Raw genomic sequence first — 26858 nt, 5'->3', positions numbered from 1 at the left:
TCAGGTTGGCGGAGCTTCCGTTGCCAGCAATCATCTCTGACTCTTTTTGAAGGAAACAAAATAAATCTATGGAGATATAGGTAGGGAGGTCCACTTGAGGGTCGACTGAAGGCCACTCAACCCAAGGCTACACCTTACATGGGACTTTCTAGAGCAGTGTCTAATGGATCAATTAGATGAATAGACACACACCAAACTGTACACCACACTCCACAAGGACTACCTCTGCTGTGTATTTTGCATAGATTTACAACAACTATTCCAGTGCTTTATTCACCTTAAAGGTTTTTTTTCCCCCTTAATTTTTCATTTCTCTTTTCTCATCTTAAAGTTTTAAGATTAAAATTTCTTGGAACACAAGGATATAAACAGAACAGCATTTGAGAAATAGTCATGTGATATTTCATATGATGCTGGAAAAACATTTCTAAAGTTAAAGATATTGGCCTATACAAAACTACATGGGCTGTCCATGTACCGTTGGGCCCCGAGTCTCAACAGAGTTGCAACATCTACTCTCCAGTTCATTGGAGTCATCCAGGACAACTATCAAGGAGATGATGGTGGACAATGACCATTCCAAGGAACAGAGTCTGCAACTACAAGCAAGATAGAACCATCCATCTGCCCCATGGATCTAAGTTTCCTCTCAAATAGAGGCAGAGTTGACAACATCATCTCAGAACCGTCAGGATTGGGGAATGAACGATGGACTAGAGTATCCTTACTGTTATTCAACTATGGATTTATTGTGATTCTACCAATGGAAGAACTTTTTATCATTGATGTGGAGGCAGTGACCACCATACGTTCTGAGGAGAGGGAGAGGGAAAAATAGGTGTAATTTGGGGGCATTTTTGAAACTTGGGAATTGTCCTGAATGACATTGCAAAGACAAATACAGGCCATTATATATCTTACCATAACTTACAAAAATGTGTGGGAGAGAGTGTAAACTATATGTAAACTATAATCCATGCTTAGTGGCAATGCTCCAAAATGTGTTCATCAATTGTAACACATGTATCACACTAATGGAGGATGTAGTTAATGTGGGAAAACGTGGGAAGGGTAGAGAGCGGGATATATGAGAATCCCCTATATTTTTTATGTAACATTTATGTAATCTAAATATCTCTAAAAAGAAAAAAAAATGTGTGTATATATATATATATATATATATATATATATATGCTCTAGCCTACTTCTTTATGCCCACTTGAAGAACATTCTGAAATCATATCTATATCATAGCCTTAAAATATTCAGACAGGAGCCTGAGCTTGCTTGAAAAGCATGGCTACTCTATGTGTTTGAGGAAATATTCCAGCAAGATCTCTGCATAAGCTTTAATTAACACTCAGGTGACTTCAGATAAATGTCAATCAAAGTGCTTTTCTTTCCATCAAATATTGTCATGTAGGCCTAAGCAAGGATAGGGAGGGCAAGATTTTCTGTGACCTTCTCAGCAGCGGGGCTAGATTTCATCAGATAGCTCATTAGTGCAAACGAGTTGATTGACAAGGTTACCCCAAACTGAGAAGCAGGAGACAAACAGATCATTTGCATATTTTATTAATGACATTCAGAGTACCATTTGGTGTTCCTAGGGGGATAGAAGAAGAACAAACTGTAATTTTCACAATCATTAATTGTTTAAAGGAAACTGCAGATTCTTGTAACACTTAGGATGGTTGAAGAATTTCAATTTAAGGCAGTGTATGAAAGAGCTATAACTTCAGCAGAGAAGACTCCTCTAGAGTAAATGATCTTACTAGGGGTTAACTCTTGGAGGCGCCCAGTACATTCCACTCCAGGGAGGACATCGTTTCCTGGAGCACACTGCAGAGCCCCTTGCCCTGCTGGAGGGCTGGGTTGAGAAGCGTGGGTGCATGCCAAAAAGTGACAACACTTATTCATGCATTTTGCTTTGGTGGGATCTCTGGGTATGAACAAGAGTTTAAGAATAGAAGCGCCTTGATTTTCTGTGGCCAAACTCCTAAAAATCCCACTGCTGGATCTCCTTAACCTTGGCCTTCAGCTTTTTTCTGCTATAGATTCTGGGACTAATTTGGCCCCAGCAGGGTAAATACATGCTGCTTGCTGTAGACTTTGGCACATAACTGATCCAAGTAAGGATGCTTCTTTCTGCCCTAGCTTACTCAGAAATTTCATCGTGAACGGGTTTGGAATTGCATCAAGTTCTCTTTCTTCATTTCATATGTTAATGATGTGGATTTTTTTTTCTCTTTAGTCCATTAATGCGGTAAATTACACTACTCTATTTCCTGATGTTAAACTGTTCTTAAAATTCCCAGAATAAAACCAACTCATTCAAAATGTACTTTTGTATACATTGCTAGGTTTTGACATCTAATTCAAAAGATTGGCTTACAATTTTTTTTGTAGCATGTGATACAGATGTTAAGTTTACAGTACCCTCCATGGGGTGATAAACTATTCTTTTCTAATTCCCTAGGAAAAAAATTATGAAAAGTAGACTATCAGTTGTTGGAAATATGTGCAAAGGACAGGTTTTCAACAGTCTGGGCCTTGCACTTCTTGGACAGGTTGTTTCAATCAATGCATCTTTCTTTACGATTATCAATCATTTTACTCCATTGGCTTCACTCTCTTAATAGAAATGATCATTCCACCTTGAGGCAATTTTTAAAATGTATAATTTCTATAAAATTCAGGTTTACATACTCAAGGTTCCAGGGACTAGGACATGGAAATCTTTGGGAGGCCATTAGTCAACTGACCCCACCACTGTAATAAATATTTATCAAACGGTGATGAAAACATTTTGGTAATGGACGGCGTTGATGGTTCCGCAATATTATGAATGTAACTAACACCACTGAATGATACATTTGAATGTGGTTCAAAGGGGAAATTTTAGGTTGTGTATGTTATTAAGTAAAAAACGTAGGACTGTACAAGAAAGTAAGTCCTAATACAGACTAAAAACTATGTTAACGGTATATTTATAATATTGATTCATCAATTATAACAGGCCCCACACTAATGCAAGCTATTAAAAAGGGACAACTGGGGAGGGGGAGTATGGAAACTATTTTCTGCATGATTTTTCAGTAAACCTACAACTTCTTCAATAGAAATGCGTTTAAATATATAATATATTTATTTCCATACACTAGTAGACAAGAGAGAGCCGGGTTGGCTGTACTAATATGAGAGCAAGTGGACTTTCAGTCAACAGCTGTTACTGGAAACGTGGAAGGTGGTAGGGTCTTCACGTTTCTGCGTGGCCTTCCTGCCTCCACCTTCCTTGGCCGAGTCACTTCCCTGGACGCTGCCCTCCGGCCCAGTTACTACGCAGCTTTCCAGCCCTGCTGCAGAAACTCCTCCAGGGCCCAAACCCGCATCAGCGGCCACCACCCTCACCCTCCTCGAGCTTCACCCAAAACCCACAGCTGCTCCCAAATAAGCTCACCTTCCCCATCACCCTTGGACGCCCATTCTTTTCCCTTTTCTCCCCCACTTGCTCTAAACGAACCAATCCTTGACTCCCTCTGGAAATCCACTAACCTCCACCCCGGGACCCCAATGAGAAGCCCCCAGGTCCCTCTTCCTCTGCCTGTGCTCTCCCCCGGCTGGTGCAGCCACCCGAGCCGGCGCCACCCCCTCTCTGTCTCCAGGTCGTGGGTCGTGGGAGTAACAAACTCTGGTTTTCTCAGACATTATGGCCTAGTCTATCACATCTGACCTCCACCCAGACCCAAATTTAAAATTCAACTAAACTAATTCAAAACAGGGCATTATATAGTGATAAAAGGGTCAATGCACCAAGAAGACAGAGCAATTACAAGCATACACACACCTAAAAATGGAGCCCCAAAGTGGATGAAACGAAAGCTGCCAGAACTGAAGGGAGAAATAGTCATACAGTAATTGTGGGTAACTGCAATATCCCACTTTAATAGAGCAACTAGAGAGAAGATCGGTTAGGAATTAGGGGTCTTGAACAGCAATGTAAGTCAATTAGACCTAGCAGGTCCACCCAGAATCAACAGATTGCATGTTCTTCTCAAATGCATGGTCCAAAAATGTTAAGCTCTGTACTGATGGTGAAAAGTTTTCTTTTCAATACAGGATATGTACTAGCATACATACAGTTCCAAACTGTTTAAACAATTTTTACTGTGGAAAAATATATGCAAAAATTTAGCTGTTTATTTTGCAAAGTAAAACTAGTCCCCTGTGCAGCCACCTCGATGGCCCAGGAGCACTTAATGCTCAGATGTCTACTGCTCACAGTTGGCTATTTTTCTTTCAAACTAGTTACTATATATTAATATTATCTCACATTTATAGGCTTTGCAGTAGGGAGTTGCATATCATCTCAGTCCACTGTACTACAGAAGTCTGTCTTTAGAAGTTCAGCTTTGGGGAATGCAAATATTTTTCCTGGGAAGAACAAGCTCTTTGTGAATTAATTGTTGTAATCAGGTTGTTCAATCATAAATTTCATCCTTAAAAAGATGATTCTATACGTGCCACAATCTTAGTTCAGAAGCTCAGTAAGAAGTGAAATTTTCCAGCGTCTTATCACGACAAATTGGAATTTGAATAGTCAAGAAGACAACAGACGATTCTAATTCGTCCTTTCTCCAGAGGCTGAAACCATTTTAAAGCCGCATTCCACTAATATGGAGAGTATTTTTCCATTTTCCATTAATTAAATTTCATTATTCCAGGAGCTGGCCAAACTAACATTTATCTAGTTCCAAGGGAGCCTGAGGTCTTTAAGGGCGGGAGCTCACAGCCCTTGGGTCCTTATGTGTGAAGGAGGCAGCCAGGATTGACATGCAAAAATACAAGTAACATGAACTAGCACAAAAGGTACATTGTGAATTTGGATCAAAATGAGAGACTGAAGTTTTCCTGGAACAAACACTGCGAAAGTAGGCCTATTTGATATTTAAAACAAATAAGAGAGCTGGATTAAACTTTTAATAATATGTCTTCCAGTGGTAAAAGTGTACAATTCTCAAAGATCATCCAAAACAAATTCAAGGATAAATGTGTAGAAAATGGTGGGGAAAAAAGAACATGAGGAGCAAATCAGTATCTGAGGCTCCTGGACTGTGGCTTGGAGTCCCTGGTCTCTCTCCCTCATCTTTGCAATGGATATTTGAGAAGAGTTTAGTATTCCCTACAATTGATTTACTGCAAATCCACTGGTTAGTATATTGAAACAGGAGCCATATTTTCTTTCATGGCCAAAGACAATACACTCTAAAAATATCAAAATAGCAAAAAAAAAAAAAAAAAACACCTCATGGCTGCACAGCTATTGCCTGTTAATACATTTATCTATTCATGGCAGAGTCAGCCAGAAGTCAGGAGCTGGGCAGTCAGAAGCCTTCGAAGTTCTCTGGCCACTCACTCTTCTGTCTCCCAGACAAAGTAAGATGATTTTTGATGCAAAGTTGGAGGCAAAAACTAGGAACTCACATATTCATCTCAGTCTCCAGATGAGAAGAATTGTAAATATTATTAATATTTTCTGTCCAGGAAGGAATAATCTCATGTTCTATTGCTGAAGGAAAAAAAGTCAATTGCTTAACTTCTTTACACCACATCATTCCTTATGGAAATAATCATCTAAAAATTATTTATTGCGCTATACTAAATTCCTGAAAGTCTAATTTAAAACAATAAAATTTGACAGGCATGTGAAATTTGGATATTCAAATATTCGGTTACCATCAGTTGAGAGATTCAATCTCATATATGACAGAATAGAGGTCCCTGACATTCCAAGTTGACACATTTATATTTCCTAGTTCACTGTTAGATTATTTTATCAAAATGGGATTTTTCCCATTGTCTATCTCTAAATTGAATTCCATTAATTTTTTTCTCTATATGATTGCCCACCATTTTACAGGTGAAAAGCTGCACAAAAAATGATAAAACTATCTTTGAAAAGTTATAATCAATTAACAGTTACTTTTGTCTCTAATGTCATAATATTTGCATTGTTACCAAGACTATTCCAATATAAATAAAGAGTCTTGGAAACTACCTGTCACTTTCATACTATGACTCCCTGCAAAACTGATTCTAGCTTATTTCAGCCAAAAACACTTTCTAAGCAGAAAATCTGATAATACTTTGTGACAAGAGTGAGTGCACAAAAAAATCTGACATTTTTCACAATTGCAATGTCTTCAGTTGCAGCTGCTTTCTCAAAACGTCAGTAATAATAAAATGCTACATTTGTCAAGCAGTTATTTCCAAAGGATGGTGCAAACTTATAAAATTTCAAATTTCTAGTAAATTAGTGTTTCCAAAAAATCTTGAAATTCCGATTTTTGTGCCCCTATCTTTGAAATTAATTTACCTAAATTCTCCTTGCCACAGTGATGATAAACTCACTGAATGGATGTTTAAACTTTAATATTTCCTATGTTGCTTCTCCTTTGGTAATTCTAAAGCATTCTGACAATAATTAGTAATTTCTATCATTTCACTGAACAAATGTAATTATTTACTATGACCCATGTACTATATTAAATGAAAATTATACAAAGAAGAAGAAGGCATATTTACTGTGTATTGATTAGAAGTGCTTTTTTAAAACATCCATGAAATTAAAGCAACTTTGCTATATAGATAAGCCAAATATGAAAATTGAGAGATATTACTTTTGTCAATTTCAGCATTATACCCCATTAAAACTGTTTGAGAACTCTAGCCCATGGTTAGTAGCAATCCTTCAATATGTGTTCATCAACTGTAACAAATCTACCACACTAATAAAAGATGTTAATGGGGGAAAGTGGAAGAGGGGGAGAGGTGAGATATACGGGAATACTCTATATTTTTCATGTAACATTTATGTAATCCAAACCTTCTTTTAAAAAAAAAAATTCACTATTATAGTTACTTTAAAAAAAATTATGTACTTTCTCTCTTTAAAAATTTTTTTTAAAAACTGTTTCAGTAGAAAAGCTAAATTGCTTTGTATTTTACCCTTCTATCTCACTGACCACTCTAATGAGTTTGCTAACAAACTGAAAAAGAGCTAAACGCTAGCAGACAGGAGCATTAAAAAAAAAAAAAAAGGTATCTCTACAATGAATTTTAAGTCGGAGTGAAGAACATCTCTAAACTTCTTCAGCGAAACAGTTTTATAAGCATTGACTCACACTGCAATATATTTTTATTAATAATGTAGAAGCTTTAGAAGAGCAATCGTTTCTGAAAGAGCAGATACTTTGCCTTGAAAGCACGAGCTCTCCTTTAAAAACAAAAATATGTTTCTTTCACACCTCTCTGGAAGCACAAAACTTGGGTAGCAATTTCTGAAAGAGATCCTTAGCTCGTCAGCAGCCATTCTCTTCCTGCAAGTTGGTCTCCTCCCACAAAGACTGCAGATATCAGCGCCGATCTTTAAAGCAAACCGTCTCCACTGGCGAAGGCCAGGTGAGGTGACAAGGTTGCTGAGGTGGGCTTGTCAAACAGGGTTGGAATATGAGCCTGGAGGAAAAAAGTGTAAATTCCAGCTCTAAAAAGTAATTTATCACTCTTAAAGCTAAGCATCCTAAATATTTACAAATTCGATAGAACCAAATGCAAGGCGTTTTCATTGCTTCCAAATAATACACTATCCTCATAAATGGCTTGCGTGCTTGTTCATTGATCTGTAATGTCCTCTCTGTCTCCACATCGGAATTATCTATCTTATATTTGCAACTTCTAATACGTTGTAAATCCCTGTAGGATAAGTAGAGTCTAGGTGGTTTTACAGAATGATAATCAGAATTTGCACATAGTCTAGCAAGGAGTAAGGAGTTTGACAGATAATGTGTGGCTGAGAAGGAATTAAGCAAGTTTTCTTCGAAATACGAGCTCTTCATACCTAATGTTGAGATTCAGTAATATTAAGTAGAATGACCTGGTAAGGATAATAGAAAAATTATCCTTGTAGGCTTTTTCTTTTGCTTCATTTTCTGCTTTTCTTATTTCTTTTGTTTTCTATATGAAGTGATTTGTAGGAAACCAATCTTGCCTACTGCCACCGAGCCTCCTCTGGAGGGGGGGTCCATGTGCCCTCCCCGGCACCTCAGTGGCCTGGGGCAGCTTTGGCCAATGCACAATGGTGGACGTGATGCCATCTAGCTAGTGTTCCAGTTTTTGAGCTCACAGAACTGAAATATGAGACAGAAAAATTAAGTAACTTCCTCAAGGGTATCCAGCTGGTAGATGCTAGAGCTGGGACAAGCTGCCTCCCTGGTGTCTGAGTAAATACTTTGCATCTGTACAATGGACCTCCATCAATATTTTAATATAAAATTCTAAAGCGTCATTCAATGCCATTTATTGTCATTCTCTGAAACTTTGCCATTCCATATTCAGAAGTTCTTATGATCATGTATGCACAGTACCTCTTAAAAGTCTCAAGGCATCCAATTTCCCACCTGTGCCCTAAGGACATAATTTAGATTTATGCCCTATATGACTTGGAGATAATTACCTGGCAGTTGGGCTATTTTTTCCTAACTATCACGCTAATGTTCTATACCTGCACTTTTGACAATCACTGGCATCTAATTAGCAGAAAACATCTTTGTAAATGCAAACGCCATGGCTATGTGGTAGCGCTAAGGTGGGCTCCTGGAGAGGAGGACTAATCAGCCTTCAGGTAATTGCACTGGTGTTGGCTTTAATATGCCAGTTAAGCACAATGATCTCCTTAAAGTCTACAAAATGAGTTATTTAATGAGAAGCACTATCAAATATTAAAATAATAGTCCTTGCAAAGCATATTTTCAATATCACTAGGATGGGTAATATTTTAACACTGTAGGGACATGAGATTATTAAAAGACTCAGTGGATTTAGAGTATTAATTACATCTGTCCCTGACCTATATCTAATAAGGAAAATTAGAAACCTGCAATCTGAAAATTGTATGAAACATGCCTTTATATGTACATTTAAATAGAAATAATCTATAGGAATGCGCTTACGATTGGTTTGAATCAGATAATTTCTGAAGTCAGTCTTTAAACTATTACAAAATGTGTGATTAACTTGTTTGTTACATCTTTAATAAATAAAATCTCTCCTAAATCATAAAAGCTATCGCAAAAATGGCTTCACAATTAACATGACTTTTTCTCTCTTCTAAGCAATTTTGGTGATGAAATTTGAATACACAATTAAGTTTTTAAGCTATTACAGAAAATTAAAACAAATAAAATATAGAAAGAATAATATAATGAACCCCCTTTTACTCACCGTTTTTCAAATTGTGGCCAATTCAGTTTCATCTTTACCCTCACAAACTCACTCTACCAACTGTTCTGAAGGAAATTCCAGATACATTATGTCATCTGTAAACTGAATCAGCATTTAAAAATTCAACTTGTCCTGTTAGAATAACTGCCAAAGTTTAATTATAATCCTTTTTGAAATGCAATAAGAAATTAGTATTTTAAGCAAAGTTGAAGTGCCAATATTATCCTATCAGAAAGAGTACTATTTTCAAGAAGTTTGGAAATGTCATTTGGTAGTAAATAATGTTTAATGTAAACTCACTGTTACTAATTCATTAGTGGCTAAATATTATTAACCTAATTTAAATTGTAAGGCATGTTTGTTATTGTTTGTACAACACCTAATTTCAAAACACTGAAACAGGCTTGTACACATTTAAAACAATGTGTGATTTATTATTTTCAATTTATTTACTAATTCAAACAGGTCTTTATCCCAGTAGTCAAAACTAGCAATGTTTTATATTAATTATAAGCTAAATCTTTATCTGACAAAATATTAAGATATATGATAAGCAACGGTCCCACTCAGTGGATTTATTCATTCAATATTCAGCAACTATTTATCAGGCACTTAAAATAAGTCAGGCTGTTCTACGTGATAAAAGATAAAATAGCAAACAAGATAGACAAAGTCCCTGACCTCAGAGCCTACAGTCTAGTGGGCAAAACAGACAACTAAGAAATAGAATTCTAAATGTGTCGTAATGCCATGCAGCAGTAAGGGCTATGAAGGAAAGGTAAAGTCAAGTAACGTGATAGTAAGGTGGCAGCAATGGCCGAGGAGAGGAGTTTGGTTGACTGATTCCTGAAGAGGAAATCTGTGTGTAGGGACTTGAATGGAGGGAGCAAGACTTTCCAGGACATGGAAGAATAGCAGGGGCGATAGCTTTGGTGATGAACTAGGATAAATGTCAAAGGAACAGCAGGCAGGTGGATGGAGCCAGCACGGGGTGAGCGAGGTAGAAAGTTGTAGATGAGAGGCCAGCCACGCAGTCAGAAACCGTATTACATAAGCCCACATAGGCTAAGGTGAAGACTCTGGGTTTTATTCTGAGTTTGACAAGCCACCGAAGGATTTTGTGCAGGGAAGGAAGTGATCTAATTTTTAGGTTTAAAAGAGCATTCTGGCTTTTTTTGTGGGTATTAAGTGCAGACTGACCAATATGGAAGCAAGGAGACTAGTTAAACTACACCTGAAGTAATCTACACAAGAAATGATGCTCGCTTAGCAAGAGTGGTAGACCTAAAGATCGTGAGAAGTAGTCAGCTGAAGAGAAAGTTTTGAAAGCAGAGTTACAGAGCTGGGTGATGGAGTAGTCAAGGAAGAGTGCCAGTATTTTCACCTATTTTGGTCTTGTTTAATTTGAACTGCCGATTAGACAGGTGGAAAGGAACCAGGGAGTCTGATGCTTGGGGGCGAGCTTGGGGCTGGAGATGTGCATGTGGAATTCGTAAGTGTAAAAGTCATATTTTAAAACACAGAAATAAGTAAGTTCGCCTAGAGAGGGAGTTGACGAAAATCGATCTGAGCGCCATGCCCAGGAAAGATGAGAACTTCCAGCCAAAGAGAGAGGAGGCTAGGGAGAAACTTCCACTACAAGTAAAGGGATGCCACGCCCAGCTGTCCAGCAATGCTGCAAGGACAAGTCAGACAAGTCCTGAGTGTTGATTACAGCTCTGTCATAAGAGGAAGCCACCGGTGAACTGACAATGGTCATTTCAGTGGAGGGGCAGGAACAAAGCATTTATTGAAGTAGGTGAGTACTAAAGTAGATAAGGAGACAAACAGATCAATGGAATAGAATAGGGAACCCATAAATAGACCCACACAAATATAGTGGATTGACTCTTTGACAAGAGAGCCAAGGTAATTTAGGAGAGAAAGGACAGCCTTTTCAACAAATGGTGCTGGAACAACCAGACATCTATGTGTGGAACAATGAATCTAGACACACATTGCACCTCTCACAAAAATTAACTCAAAATAGATCATCCACCTAAAGGTAAAACACAAACCTATAAAAATTCTAGATAACATACTGTTCTCAAACAATATCTTGCAATAACACATCCATACCTATAAATTTAGTATAACTGTTTTTATACTAAAAAGCAGTTCCTCATTTTTATGAGAACCCAATTATTGAGCAAAGAGCTATTTGCAAACTGGTCTTATTTTTTTTCCTTTGTTAACAAGTCACTTCTTAATATGCTTCTTGTGCCAGGAAATAAAACACGTTTCTTAACCTTAAGGCTTCTGTATATTATAATTATTTATGTATGAAACAGTGCCACAAATCTAGAGGAATTTACTTTCAGAGAAGCAAATAGACATTGACTCTTGGGGGAAGACATGGAAAGCTAATGAATCTGTCTTCCCAAAACTTGGGGTAGGATATTTAAGTTTTGTTTTCCTAGCACTTCAAAAAATTCTTCTGGAGACTAAAAAGTCTGTTTAAAAAAAAAAAAGTTTGTATGGTACATATCTTAAATACAGCTTATTCTATCAAGATGACATTTAATTTTTTTTCTGGCTATCATTTGGATTGATCAAATTCTGAATGTAAAGAGTAGCCTTTTTCTCATTTTAAATGTTAAAGCTCATCTCAGTAGGAAGTGTTATAAACTCTGTTTAATATGCTTCCTCCACAATATAAGAATCACCTTTGTCATATTAAAATCCATTCCTTCTTAGCAAGATAAAATTAAAAGAACTCCAGCTGAATATAATTAAAAACGTGGACTATACATCTTCCAGGGAACCAAGTGATTTCTGCACTGTGGGGCACGCCTATATGCTTTCCCACTGTGGCTAAATTCTTAAGTGCAGTTGAAAGGATCCATGCTGATTATAATTACATTCTAAATTAGCCAATATTAGCACTGCGCCAAATAATTCACATAGCATGGTTTCCGTGTTAGACAATCAATTACAGTTCAGATGAATCCATGCAGAAATCCATAATTTTTACTCAGGATCACAGTTTTTGTAATTTAACATATTATTACAGCAGAGCCTTCAAAAGGTCAGACAGACCAATCAAGAGCAATTTCTAGTTAGTAAATGTTCCTTTATTGTCACAAGAGAAAGTAGATTATAACCGCATGCTTGATAGCTTCAGAATTTTAATCTATTTTGACATTTCCCTTACAATATACTTTAAAATGGAGAACAATTTTATCTAAAATGTATTAATTTACATAGAAGTACCAAGATCATATGCATCTTGTTAGAATTCTCCAAGTAGACCAATTCATTGGAAGTTTGCAGAAAAGAAGTATTAGAGTGAAACCATGCCAGGTAACTGGTTACGTGCTTGGAGGCCTAAGAGAGCACATGTGTGTATTTTTTTCAAATTTCAGAATTTAGCTGTATCTTGCTGCCCCCAGGAGCTCCACCTATTGCAATGGCATAATGGACTCATTCCAGAAAATTCTATGGTTTATCTTCTTCATTCCCATGTATTAAACCTGGAGACACACCGATATTTTTAAACACACCTTCTGTTTTCACTGTGTCAAACTAACAGGTAGGTGTAGCACCTAAATTCTTCAATACAGAGGGGAAAAAAAAAAAAACCAACTTTTTTCCAAACATAAAGATTAGGATCTTGGTCATTATTCTGTAAGGGTAACATTGGCACGTCTTCTCTAAGGTTTTAAATTTAACAGTCATTGAAAACTTCCTGTTACTAAGCCGCCTAAAAACAGAGCCCACCAGCACGTTTACATGCCCACAACAAAGAGCACCCAGCCCTAACACCGTGGGTGTCTCTAGATTAAGAGAATTCACTGGACGGTGGGAGTGCGTTTCGCTAATTAGTGAGGTAGATCCCATCAGCAGAACTGCAGGCTCACAACTGGCCTCCTCCGCCCCTCAACTCACCACCATCAGAACCTTCCCGGGACGGAGCAGTCATCTGGGCAAGCCCGTGGGCCCGCTCTTCTGCGGCAGGGAGCAAACAAGCACTACCGTCTCCTAACACCTGAGCTGGTGCTTGTGATTTGTGGCCTCAGAGAACCAGAGTCATCAGGAAAGGGGGTAACGTCAGCTCTGCAGGCATGGGGAAGCAATAGGGGTGTGAGCACGATGGTGACACCCGATTTGGGAAAGAAGAGCTCAGAGAACTACTATCTCCAAGAGGTGTAGACAGTGCAGAGGAAGGTGATTTTCCGTCAGCAGCAACAGGCTACTGAGGTTTGCTTTGCTCTCTGCTTCCTAGACAGAGCACTCGCCTGGCTTCTGCCAAGTGGGGTCACAGCAGCACCTGGTAACAGGTTTCTTGGGTTACTTACTACCTGTTGCATGGTAACAACCATGCCAGGGGTCGCCCTTGCTATCGTTACGGTTCCAGTCCTTACTTGAAGTTGGCACTGTCTTAAAAGTAGAGATGAGCTTCTCAAACCCACGGTAGAGGAGAGAGCAAATGAATGAGGAGCTCTGTTTTTTAACTGCTGCTGCCATATTGTTTGTGGTGTGTGAGGGACTATCTAGACTCTGTTAATACCAGCACACTGGCATCGCCTGGCGGGGAGGGAAGGGAGTCAAGCCAGGTGGTAGAGCATACCTGAGTAAGCTGGATACACACTTCTGTGTGCCCCTGACAGCATCCTTGCTCTCTCGTGGGGGAAAGGAGCCAAGCCAGCTTGAAGGAGACGATGTGCCTCCCTCAGCACTGACTGGCTAGCAGGGAGTAATTTGGGTACCAAGAAGCATTGGAAGTATTAGGCCCATTAATTGCTCAGGATTACTAACTAAGCACTTTTTACTCCTGGCTTGTCTCTTTTGTGTGCTTTTTGAGTGTTGTGGCTTCTTGGGGAATTTCTATGTTGCAGAAAAGAAAACTGCCTAAGATGCTTAAGAAATATTTCAAGAAAATGCCCAAACATTTTCTTTTTTAAATATATACTAAACAAATACAGAAAAATTAATAGTTGATCAAGATTTTGCTTTAATGAGTGTATAATTCTCTTTCAAGAGCAAATGGAGAAGGAATGAGTCCTTCATAGCTATCAACCTCAAACAGAAATCACAGAAGATGGACCAATGATGCAAGGAGAGCAAAAAGGCAGAGAATGTGCCTAGTAGGTGTCATTCACGGAGCCAGCAAACGGTTCCTGAGTAGTTCCTGCGTGTTGGATACTTCTGCAGGGGCTGCTGATGTCGCATAAAGGGAGGCGACAGGCTCTGCCCCGGGCTGTATTCTAGCCTCGCCCACCGCGGGGGTCTGCGCAGCGTCAGGGCCAGGGAGGAGCTGGAACACAGGAGAGGAAGGAAGTCACCCACATGGCATGGTATGGAGTCACACCAAGCAGACAAGGGGGAGATGGAGAACCAAGGGCTTTGTGAAATGGCGTCAGGAGGCCATTTTTAAAATGGGGTCAAACAGGCCTTGCCCAGGTGGCATCGGAGCCCAGCCTGAAGAAGATGGGAGGGGAGAATCCTGGCAGGTACGCAGCATGGCCGTTGAAGGCACAGCAGGTGCACGCTCCCTGAAAAGGGGCATGCATGGTGTGGTGGACAGGCAAGGACCGTTGTCGCATTGCAGAGGCAACAAGACTCTGAGCAGTAGGGAATGAGGTGGCAGAATGTCAGCGGGCCACGTGGTGCAGGGCATAAAATGCCACTGGGAGGACTTTGGCTTCTGCTCTGCAAGAGGGGAGAAGCGGGTGAAGGGATGTAGGAGAGAAGGAAGAACTGCCCAACGGCTGCCACTGAGGGGAGGGCTGGGCTCTCGCCCTTGCACGGTCACGAGAGGAAAGGCATGCCTGGGGGGACAGCTGCTGGGGGGAGGGTAGATGCCACCGTGAGAACCTGTAGAAACCTTCTGATTGCCTTTATTTTCTCAGTAAAATAATAAGCAAGCTTGCCCTAAAAATGCCCAACATTTATACAGATATTCTGGGGACTCCCACATAGCCAGAGAAAAGACAAAAGTTCAGGTTCAACATCAGAAATGAAAGGTTGTGGAGTTACCCTGCCCACCAGCCCCATCCGTGGACACAAACAAAGCTCACAGTGCAGGATCCCTGGGAGGGGCAGGACAGGTGTACCCAGAAACTTGCAGGCACGATTATAGTGGCCTACTTCCAGGCCTCGTTCTCACACCATTCCTTTTTATCCCCCACTTTTTAAAAGTTTTGTGAGAGATGTCAAAGGTTTACAGAAAAAATCATGCAGAAAATAGATTCCCAGATACCCCTCTCTCCCACCCAGTTTTCCCTGTTTTGCGATAGTGACCTCTGTTACAAGCGATGAAACAGTATTTCATCCGATTCTGACGCGCAGCAGGTCATCTCCTTATGTTTCCTCAGGTCCCTGCGTGTGGATACGATACGCAGGATAGAAAGTAGGAACATCTGTCCTCAGTGTTTCCCAAACGAAAACAAAAACGCGTAAGTGCTCAATAACGATGGGCTCTTCAACAGAGTAATAGGACAGGAAATCACTCTAAAAATTATTCAAAACGTGAAAAGGCCTCCGCCCAGTGCAAACACGCTTCCCCAGAAACGTACTGCCCTGCCCCACACACAAGCAAGTGGACCAGGTCCCTGTGCCACTCTGTGCCTAAGTTCATTTTTTTATGACAAGGCATTTCCAATCCTACCAGTCTAACGGCACCAGTACAGGAACACTGAATGATTACGTTCTGTTTCCTATTTTCCTTATTTCTTGCAAATAAAGAGAAAGGCCTGGTATTTCTTTCAAAAGTCCCTTGTGCCATGCATTACTTATATGCATCTTTAGAAATCAACCTCCGGAACTATTCCTTGGAAGCCTAGACTTGATGGACTTTCAAATGTCCTCCTGCTACTTCCCTAGCCCCACATTGTGTAAGAGTTCATCTAGGAGCTTTATCTGCTGGTGCCATTTCTTAACACCCACCCAAGAGCATCTCACTCTTATTTGCTTCCACCTTTTTTTTTAACCACTGGTAATTACTAACCTCCTTATCAAATACAATATGACCACTGATAATTACTAACCCTCCTTATCAAGTACAATATAATAAAGCAGACTTCTCGTAAAAAAAAAAGTTCATGTACAATCTGCAGTCACTACACGAAAAATTCCTTTGTCTATCTTTATTTGGAGCAAGAGGGGCCATAAGTGTTAGCAAGGATCCCCAAATACAGCTACACACTGTAGGTGAAATTATCAACTACAAAGTTTCACTGCAAGATGTAACAAAATCCTTGGAATTGCTTATCTCAAAAATTTAACGCAGGGGAGCAGGGGTAGCTCAGAGGTTGAGCGCCTGCTTCCCAAGTACAAGGTCCTGGGTCAATTCCTGGTACTTCCTTAAAAAAGTAAAAAAAAAAACTAAAAAGTATCAAGCCATTGTAAAAGAAAACATGGAAATGACAAATAATTAAAAATGGTATTTATAATCACTTGCCACATATTTAGAGATCCATGTTGATGTCATAGTGATGGAACTTTTTAAAGTGACTTTATAATTTAGTCATATTCACTTCCCACATCTCTACCACTATCATATATATAAAAATCCAACTGCTGAATATCTGACCATAATTTCATTTACAGACAGACAATTTTGCCTTGAAAATATAAAACTATTGAAGGGTTTTCTACTGAGGATCCAGGAAAATGGGATTTGAAAATACATAATTAGATAACCAAATAAGTCAAGCTGATGTTTTCAATTTTTCTTCTGTCACTAATGAGGCTAGAAATAATTGCCTCCCTGGCTTTGTTCACATGATTAGAAACTTTTCCAGGCTAAAGCCAAATTTCTTGAACAAGATTCAGTTCTATTAGGGGCAAAAGGTTGGCATTTTTGAGGTCAGAATCAATGAGCACATGAAGACAAAGTGGAGTCAAAGGCGTGTTTCTGCAGTTTCGATCTGTCCGTCTTTCAGAAACGACATATTTTAGAACACCAAATGCATCTGTGCCAGTAGGGATTTTTAATTAGCTTCCCAGCTTAACAGCAATAATGGACGAAGCAGAACTTGGGTCACCACTTAGTGTGTTCCAGATCCTTTGAAAACTGACTTTTGTTCTCTTTTGAGCCATGGCACTGACTGCCCTGTATCCCACATAGGAGCTTGCAGAGGGACAAATCAGCTGTGGCACAAATAGTTTCTAATTAACAGTGACAGGATATTGACTGGGGTAACAATGTTTGACAGAAGCCAAAGAAAAGTTTTAGGGCCATGAATTTTCCATTACATTCAGAAGCAATTATTCTACCATCAGGATTTTCGCTTGATCATTACCTTTCTACCACAAATACTGGGGGGAAAAAAAACCTTTTAAAAAATATTTTAGTGTTGTAGCTCAGCTGGATGAAATGGGTCAAAGATCACTGATCAACAATCATTCCTACAATGAATCAGCTCTTCAACTGCTGGCTGAATCTATACCACGCATTAACGTTCAACAGTGGGATGACCAGGACAGCTTTTGCATCCGAGCTGTTTTCCCCCAAGGGTAATAACTGTCCCAAATTCTTCTGCGCAGAATTTTCCCTATTCTTTCTGACACTGCTCATGATATAGAGTAATGCTGGTATTGCAAATAATAGCTGAACAATTTTACTGGTCCCCCCAAAAAGCTAGAATCTTCCAGGTCCCTCAGAGTCAACCACCTTAAAATGAAGTATGTCCCCAGACCAGTTCACAAACCTGAGAGGGATAGTCTCTTTGAGTCAGATTTAAGTCTGGCTTCTCAAATCCCTGCTGCTGAATAGTATACATCCATAACGAACTTTTTTTTTAACTGGGTTTTTTTGAGCATTTAATTTTTTATTGTTTTTGAAAATACATAGATCACAAAAAATGTTACAGGAAAATAACATTCTATTCGTGTTATTTTAATAAAATGTTTTGTCGGAAGACTGGTCCCAAATTTAAGGAGATCACTTCATCCTAAGATGATCTCGAAGTAAGCTTTACTCCAGAAAGATCGCCCAGAACAGTTTTCTCACAGCTCCACGCGGCCCTCAGGTTCTTCTGGGCTGAACAGAGCAGCTCCTGGAGGAAGAATGGCAGGAGATGGCCCTTCAGGGTTCTACCCACAGAGCCCCGGGGCGCCGGCCAAGGCCTGCAGCGATGGGTTCCCCCAGGCGGCCTCCGCCTTTCGACAATGGCCATGGTCAGATGGGAGTGTCAGCGCCACAGCAGCCCTAAGGAAATCCACTTACACTGAGCGTATGCACTGGTGATGAGGTTCCACACAAAATTAGTTCATAACAAATGTTTTCACTACCAAAGGAAAAAGGTTTTCAACGGCTTGTCTATGAGAAAAAGGGTTTTCATCTTAACCTGTCACAAGTGAACTGTCCAGCACCCGGGGGTGGGGTGGGGGGGCTCCATAAGTGCCGACTGGGAGACAAGGAGTGTAGCCGCTAATCAACGAAGAGATGGTCTCCCAGTGGCCGCGGGGGTGGCTGAAGGCAGGGAGAAGGGGAAAGGGGTGATAGGCGGGCAAGTTCGGGACTTGGAGTTGTCCTGAATGATGTTGCAGGGACAGATGCTGGACATTACATATCCTGCTGCAACCCACTGAATGGACTGGGGGAGAGTGTGAACTACAGTGTAAACTATAATCCATGCTGTGTCGCAGTGCTCCAAAATGTATTCATCAAATGCAATGAATGTGCCACACTAAGGAAAGAAGTTGTTGATGTGGGAGGAGTGGGGGGATGAGGAATGGGGAGTATGGGAACTGCATATTTTTTAATGTAATGTTTTGTATGATCCATGTGTCTTTAACAAGAAGATAATAATGAAAATTTTTTTTAATTTTAAAAAAGAGAGAGCTTCAAAAACTATTGACATTTAAAAAAAAAAAAAAGAGAGACGGTCTCAGGGAAGAGAAATTGGCCCAATGGATAGGGCATCTGCCTGCCACATGGGAGGTCCAGGGTTCAAACCCCGGGCCTCCTTGACCCGTGTGGAGCTGGCCCATGCGCAGTGCTGATGCGCGCAAGGAGTGCCCTGCCACGCAGGGGTGTCCCCCGCGTAGGGGAACCCCACGCGCAAGGAGTGCACCCCGTGAGGAGAGCCACCCAGCGCGAAAGAGAGTGCAGCCTGCCCAGGAATGGCACCGCACACACGGAGAGCTGACACAACAAGATGACACAACGAAAAGAAACACAGATTCCTGGCGCCGCTGATAAGGATAGAAGGGGTCACAGAAGAACACATAGCGAATGGACACAGAGAGCAGACAACTGGGGGGAGGGGGAGAGAAATAAATAAAAAATAAATCTTTTAAAAAAAAAGAGAGATTGTCTCAGAGGCAGGGGGCAGCTTTGAATACAAACCAGTTCAACTCCCTATAGGATCCTTGAATCCCCTCTGCAATATCCCTGCTCCAAGTCTGGAGACAACTTCAGAGACAGAGGCATTCCAGGGAGAAGAAAGGAAAAGGTCCTAAGGTAGGAACATGCCTGGCAGCTGAGGAGCAGCACGGAGGCCAGGGTGTAAGGCCGGAGGGGCAGGAGATCAGGCCAGAGCGTTGCCAGCAAGGGGTGGGCCAAGGAAAAGGTGGGGCTTTTTCAGCTCTAAGGAGGGGGGCTGTTCCTCTGAAGGAGTGGATGGACAAGGGGGGGGAGGGGGTGGTTGGCAGCACCAACCGTAACAGGAAGTGACTTGTGTTTTAACAGGGCATTCTGGCTGCCACGTTGAGCACAGATGGAAGAGTTGGCCAAGGTCAGAGGCCGGAGACGCAGCTGGCAGGAGAGGGCAGGAATCCAAGCAAAGCGTGCTGGAGGCCTCCGCCAGGGAACTGGCAGCGGTGATGGGAAGACTCTAAAGCACTTTTGTCCCAAAGACCAGGAAAGATGGGGTTGCCACTGACCTTTCTGAGGAAGCCTGAGGAGGGGCAGGCTTACTGGGGTTCTACCAGGAGCTCCGTTTTGGACATAATCGGGTGATTATGTAAGTGGCGATGTTGAAAAGACGGAGGGACAAACAATCTTGCGTTCCAGGAAGAGGTCAGGTGGGAGCCTGGAAACAGGAGTCATCCTCATCCAGCTGGTATGTCAAGCTATAAGAATGATAAGCTCACCTGGGGAGGGGGAGAAGAGGGGAGAAATCCACAGGCTGAGTCCTGGGCACACCACCATTTAGGCGCTGGGGAAATGAAGACCCCAGCAGAGGAAACCAAGAACAAATGGCCCGAGAGTCAGGAGGTAAGCTGGAGTTTGAAGCCAAATGAAGAACACGGGCAAGAGCAGCCCTGTGGGAGCACAGACACTTGCCCGGAGGGAGGAGAGGGAGAGGAGAGCCGGTAAACACAGACCAGACATGCCTCTCATGTCTCTTCCTTTAGGAAGTCTATCTCGTTTTATGACAACCACCGAGCAAAGAGGGAGTATGTGCCCTTTTGACTGCTGAGGGCGCAGGTTCTAAAGAGCAAACACGTAAGGTCAAGGAGCAGTCGGCAGAAGCGATAGCAAGCCTTCCCCATATCATGTCTCGCTTTAGCTTCTCCACATGCCCTAAGTAAACCCTGTAGTTATGTAAGTATTGATATCATGTCAACTTAAATCCCATTCCTCTCTGCTGGTAATTCATCTCTCCATCATCCTGGACTTGTCTAATTACTTAGAATTTTACTTTTGCCCCAATCAAATTTTATCCTGCTAGAGCTATTGCATTATTCTTGCACCTTGAGTGAATTTTTAGAATCCTGATTCTGTCATTATACATACTTGCTAATTTCTCCTATTTTGTGTAATCCAAATATGTGAAACAGATGTAACTGTTTGTTTTTTTTTTCCACAAGAACTCACATACTTGTATCTCAATTTCTCGTAATCACCATGTAAATGACTGGAGTCTTTTCTGTAAGACTCACCTAAATTCATATGTTGTGATTTAAATACCATTCTCCCATTCTGAATGAGACAATACTTAGTTAAGAATCCAGGGTTTTCCCATATATCATGAAATATTTTACTCTGGAAAGTCTCAAGGCAGGTGCTACCATCTATCATCCTCCTAATCTAAAAACACACACAACAAAATCTATTTTACTTCAAATCTGATGAAATATATGATTTTTAAGTTGCACTGCCTCCTAGTGTCTTCACTAGAAAATGTGCCTCCAGGAAACTCAACTAACTGACCTGGCTGGGGTTGGCAAGAAAATGCACTCCAAGAACGGAGATTTGGTACTGAGTGATACTGAGCTGTTTTTTCTGCCCATAAGTAGGAATCTAAACTCCGCCTCTTGAAGCTTTCCTTATAAATGTTGGCAAAAGTTCCTTCACAGGGGTTATAGACACCTCTCTTAATCTTTCTTTCTACAATGGAAGAAGCACATGCCTGGAGTTTATTGAAAATATATGTAGGATTTTGACATGCTCAAGACTCCAAAATGACACAATTACTCAAAGATTGAGGGAGGAAAAGTACAGTTGAGGCAGAGCCTGGGAAACCTGATCCCCCGACTACATGAGGTAGAATCAAGTTCTGTGCACAGTCCTGATAAAATTTCATATCTGCACGTGTAAGGGTAGGCACAAGGACACTGACACACTGAGCTGAACTGTGCCCTGTACCTGAAGAAGCTTGAGAGTATACAGTCTTCCTCGACACACTTGAACTGAAGAGTTTTGGCCCATTGGCCTTCTGAGAAACAGAATACCTCCTAACCTCTCAACATCTGAGAGGCAAGTAGCTCGACGTCAGGGGTGGCTTAGAGAACTGATACTTGCTCTCATCGGCTAGCAATGCTGGTAGGTCTGAATTTGTGTGGACAATTAAATTCTTAATAACCTAAATTAGGAGTTTGAAAATATGAGATTAATATGAATAATCAGGAATAAATGAGTCCTGGTAAAGCAGATTTAATGGAATACAAATAAATTGAGAGGTAGAGAGACAGAGAAAGAGAAATCTCTTACTCGAGAATCTCATTACATACAAGTAGATACCACATTGATATATCAAACCAGACTCCCATGATAAAGAACTTGAGAATAAAGAATTTGGAAAAGAAAATATTATTTCAGAAATGCAAGTTCAACAGAAGCAGTGAAAAATAAAAATGGACACTGCTGGAAACTCAATTAAGTATCAAGACCATGAACTGGAGTGTACTTTATATCACAGATATAAAATAAAAATGGAAATTTGATTTTTAAAAAAAAGATGAGACATTAAGCTTTGAGTCAGATAGCATATCCAAAGAATAGTAGTTCTATCAGATGTGTAGGCAATTATCAAAGAAATAATATTCTCAGAATTTTCTGAAAGACTGGAGGTTTCAAATTAAAATACTTTGCCAAGTGTCATAAAAAGAAGGGAGGGAGGGAGAGACTGGAAAGGGGCGGGGGGGGGAGGGGAGCTGCAATCAATCTTGATAAAATGAGCAACAGAAAGAAGATCAAGCAAGCCTTCTGATGGTAAGACCAGAGCCTTAAAGGAAACACTTTCATCAAAGCCTCCTATGCAGCTCAAGAAAACAATGGTCCAATGTTTCCTAGAAACCTGTACCAAACCGCAGTGTCGCTGTAATCCACACTGGGCAGCAGTGCTCCAAAATGTGACTATCAATTGCAGTGAATGCACCACACTAATGAAAGAAGTTGTGAATGTGGGAAAAGTGGGGGTGTGAGAAGTGTGGCATATGGGAATCCCCTATATTTTTAATGTAACATTTTGTGTGATCTATGTATCTTTTTAAAATATATTTTTAAAAAACAGTATCAATCATCTGGGAAGGTCAAAGACAATGCTTTTTTTGCTTGTTTTGACCCATAAAATATAACACCTATTTAGTATTCCTCTAAGAAAAACAAAATTCTGAGTTAATGGAAATCTCCCTCTTTGTTCCTCTCTGGACAGTAAGAAAGCTTGCAAGAAGTCAATTATTCCAACACTTACGCATTAATGTAATTCAACCAGAATCCCAATTTGGGGGGGGTGGGTAGGCGACAGGGACAAAAATATTTTACAAACTAACTAGTAGTAAAAATTGCCTGAAAGATAGAAGCAAATTAAACAAGATTAAATTGGAATTGACCTTGTAGATAACAAATGAGTTATTTTCACTAAAATGGTTTACATAGAATTAAATTTAGTGGATGCCAGTAGAAATTACAAAACTAGGTCTAAGCACCTAAGAGAATTTAGTGTTTGATAAATTTGACAATTCAAAACAGTAGGAAATTATAGATTACACAATAAATGCAATTGGAACAATTGGCTACCTATTTTGAAGAAAATCTAAGATCTGTACCTCATTTACAAATAAAAATAAATGCCAAAGGATTCAAAACTAAATATTTTAATGTTTAATATTAAATAAATGAACAAGAAAGAAATTAACAGATAACAAAATGAACTAAAATTTCCTCATCAGGCTCAAATTCTTAGAAACAAGAGAAAATATGTAATTATCATTAAAATTAAATGATAGAATTGATTCAGTTCCACTCAAAATTCCAATAGGATTTTTAGGGACATTGACAAGTTGATTTTAAAATACATCTTGAACATAAAATATACAAATGTATCCAAATAGAAGAGGGGGGAAAGTAGGGCAGGGGGCTTGATTTTAAGTCATCAAAGCATGCAGTACTTGTAGCAATGCTTCAATATTGGTTCATCAATTGTAACAAATGTACAATTTGTACATCAATGTAATTAATAGCAGAAAATGTGGGAGGGGAAGAGGATGGGTTATATGGGAATGCACTATGCTCTCAATGCAACTTTTCTGCAATCTAAAACTTCTCTAAAGTTTATTAAAAAAAAAAAAAGACATGCCATAAAGATATGAGCATTTTAAAGTCTAAACTTGAGGCAGAAACTTAGCAAACCAATCAATAGAACACATAGAAATAGAGACTAGAGTTGAAGAAGAATTTTAGCATATGATAAAAGTGGCATTTTTACCTCGGGGGAAATGATTCAATAACTGATAGTGGGACAATTGATTGCCCATTGGGAAAAAAATAAAGTTCTACCACATGCCAGACACAAAAATTAATTCCAAATAGTTTGATGAGGTAACCCATAAATATGCTAGTAAAAAATACAAATAATACATTCAACAACTTACATTATGAAAATAATTTTTAAGTGCTCACAAAGTACAAAATCATAAAGGGAAAAATTATTTAGATTGCGTAAATTTTAAAACTTTAATGTGACAAAAGGCATCAAAAAGCAAAATTAAAGGATAAGCAAAAGGAGAAAATATAATACATACGCAAAAAACAAAAATGTAATGTTTGGACTATCTAAAGAACTACTACATATCACTAGTGGGAAAAACAATGGACTAATAAGCAAAGAATATTCATAGAAGAATCAAAAAAGTAAAACTACTAATGCTTATTAAAAATTTGAAAAGCTGTTCAGTTTCATCAGTTTCCAGAGAAAATGCAAATAAAACGACAATAAACTGCAGACAGTCAACAGTGGGCTGGGGCAGTTTAAAGACTTGTATAGCAACTTTTAGAGTGTAAGATGGTACAATATTTGGGGGCAGGCAGTTTCACAGTAACAATCAAATTTGCAATGTGGTACCACACTAATGACATGTTGTTAATAGGGGAAAATATGAGAGGGGAGGGGATAGGGTATATGGGAATCCCCTATATTTTTTATATAACTTCTCTGTAATCTAAAACTTCTTTAAAAATAAAGTTTTAAAAAATTGAAATGTACAAATTTGTATGACTTAAAAACTCATTTCTTAAAATCTTGCTTAACAGAAATACTAGTATAAGTCACAAAATATTCAAAATATCCTTAAAATGATATATAGATAGATACGTAGGTGTATTACAAGGATATGTATAGCATTTTTAATAAAATTGAAATAACATAAGTATCAGTAGGGAAGCAATTAAATAAATTGGGCACACCTATACAAAAGAATGATCCCTTCAAAAAGTTACACTTGTATATTCCCATTTACAGCGATGGCCTTAATGAATTAGGTAAAAGTTCAAGTTGCACACAAAATACATAGTACAATCCAAGTCTGAAGGTAAATTAAGAAATAAAACTAGTATGCATCAAAATATATACTGCATATATTTGTGTATATACATGTTTTATAGGAACATTTATATCTATGTTATGACATTTTTCACCATTTTTTCTAGGAAAATTATGAAACTATAGATGTAAAATTGTTTACAGAGGTTATCTATGGGAGAGGGAAAGGGAGACTCATGTTCACATATGTACAGTTTACAGTAAAAATTTAAAAGATATTTTATATATCCTTTATTTTTTTTATTGATTTTGTGAAAATATTACATTAAAAAAATATATATGAGGTCCCATTCAACCCCACCACCCCCACCCCACCACTCCCCCCCCAGCAACATTCACTCCCATCATCATGACACATCCATTGCATTTGGTAAGTACATCTCTGGGCATCTCTGCACCTCATGGTCAATGGTCCACATCATGGCCCATACTCTACCCCATTCCATCCAGTGGGCCCTGGGAGGATTTACAATGTCCGGTGACTGCCCCTGAAGCACCATCCAGGACAACTCCAAGTCTCAAAGGCGCCTCCACATCTCATCTCTTCCTGCCATTCCCCATACCCATCAGCCACCATGTCCACTTTTCCCACTCCAATGCCACCTTTTCTCAGTGGACCTTGGCTTGGTTGTGTCCGTTGCACCTCTATGTCAAGAGGAGGCTCAGATTCCACATGGATACTGGATGCAATCCTCCTGCTTTCAGTTGTAGGCACTCTAGGCTCCATGGTGTGGTGGTTGTCCTTCTTCAACTCCATCTTAGTTGAGTGAGGTGAGTCCAATAAATCCGATTGTAGGAGCAGGAGTCTGTTGAGGCTCAGGGCCTGGCTATCATATTGTCAGTCCAGAGATTCAAATCCCCTAAATACATCTTAAACCCCAACACCAATTACAATTCCAGTAAAGTAGCATGAAAGTCTTATGAAAAGAGATCCTATCTGAGTCCAGTTTTATCACGCAGAAACACCAGCTCCAAAGAAGGGCCATCTGACATGGCAGTGAACCCCATCTGCCATGACCATAGAACCCGTGGGTCTCTTTAGCCCTCCAAGGAACCAATACCTGGGGATTGTATCTACTTTATCTGTCTCTTAGACTCTGCTCAGTTGTGCATAAGGGCAATCCTTCTGACAGCCTCCAGACTCTTTTTTAGAGACTCGTAGCCATATAAACTCATTTCTCCTTTCCTTTTCCCCCTTACATTAAGTCAAACAGCATTTTAAAGTCATGTTACTATATGTAGACAGGGATATTTTGCTGATTATATATCCTTTAAATATTTATATATAATAATATGCTAATTCCTGCCCTACTTTCCAAAGAGTTTTATTGTGAAGATAAAATTGGGTATAACATTTCTTTGTAACATTGTCTAAAGTGCTATAAAATTTAGAATGTTATTCCTTTAACATGTGTATTTATGAAATCCTAAAAAAAAAAAGCACTAAATACAGTTGCATAAATAGAAGAGTATAATCTGATCAAATGACCAAATCTGATCAAATGACCCTTCCTGCCAATTCTGATTCTTGAAATGGTATCAGAT

Source organism: Dasypus novemcinctus, chromosome 16, assembly GCF_030445035.2.
Source record: "Dasypus novemcinctus isolate mDasNov1 chromosome 16, mDasNov1.1.hap2, whole genome shotgun sequence".
NCBI classification, from domain to species: Eukaryota; Metazoa; Chordata; class Mammalia; order Cingulata; family Dasypodidae; genus Dasypus; species Dasypus novemcinctus.
Note: the sequence above shows the minus strand (reverse complement) of the source record.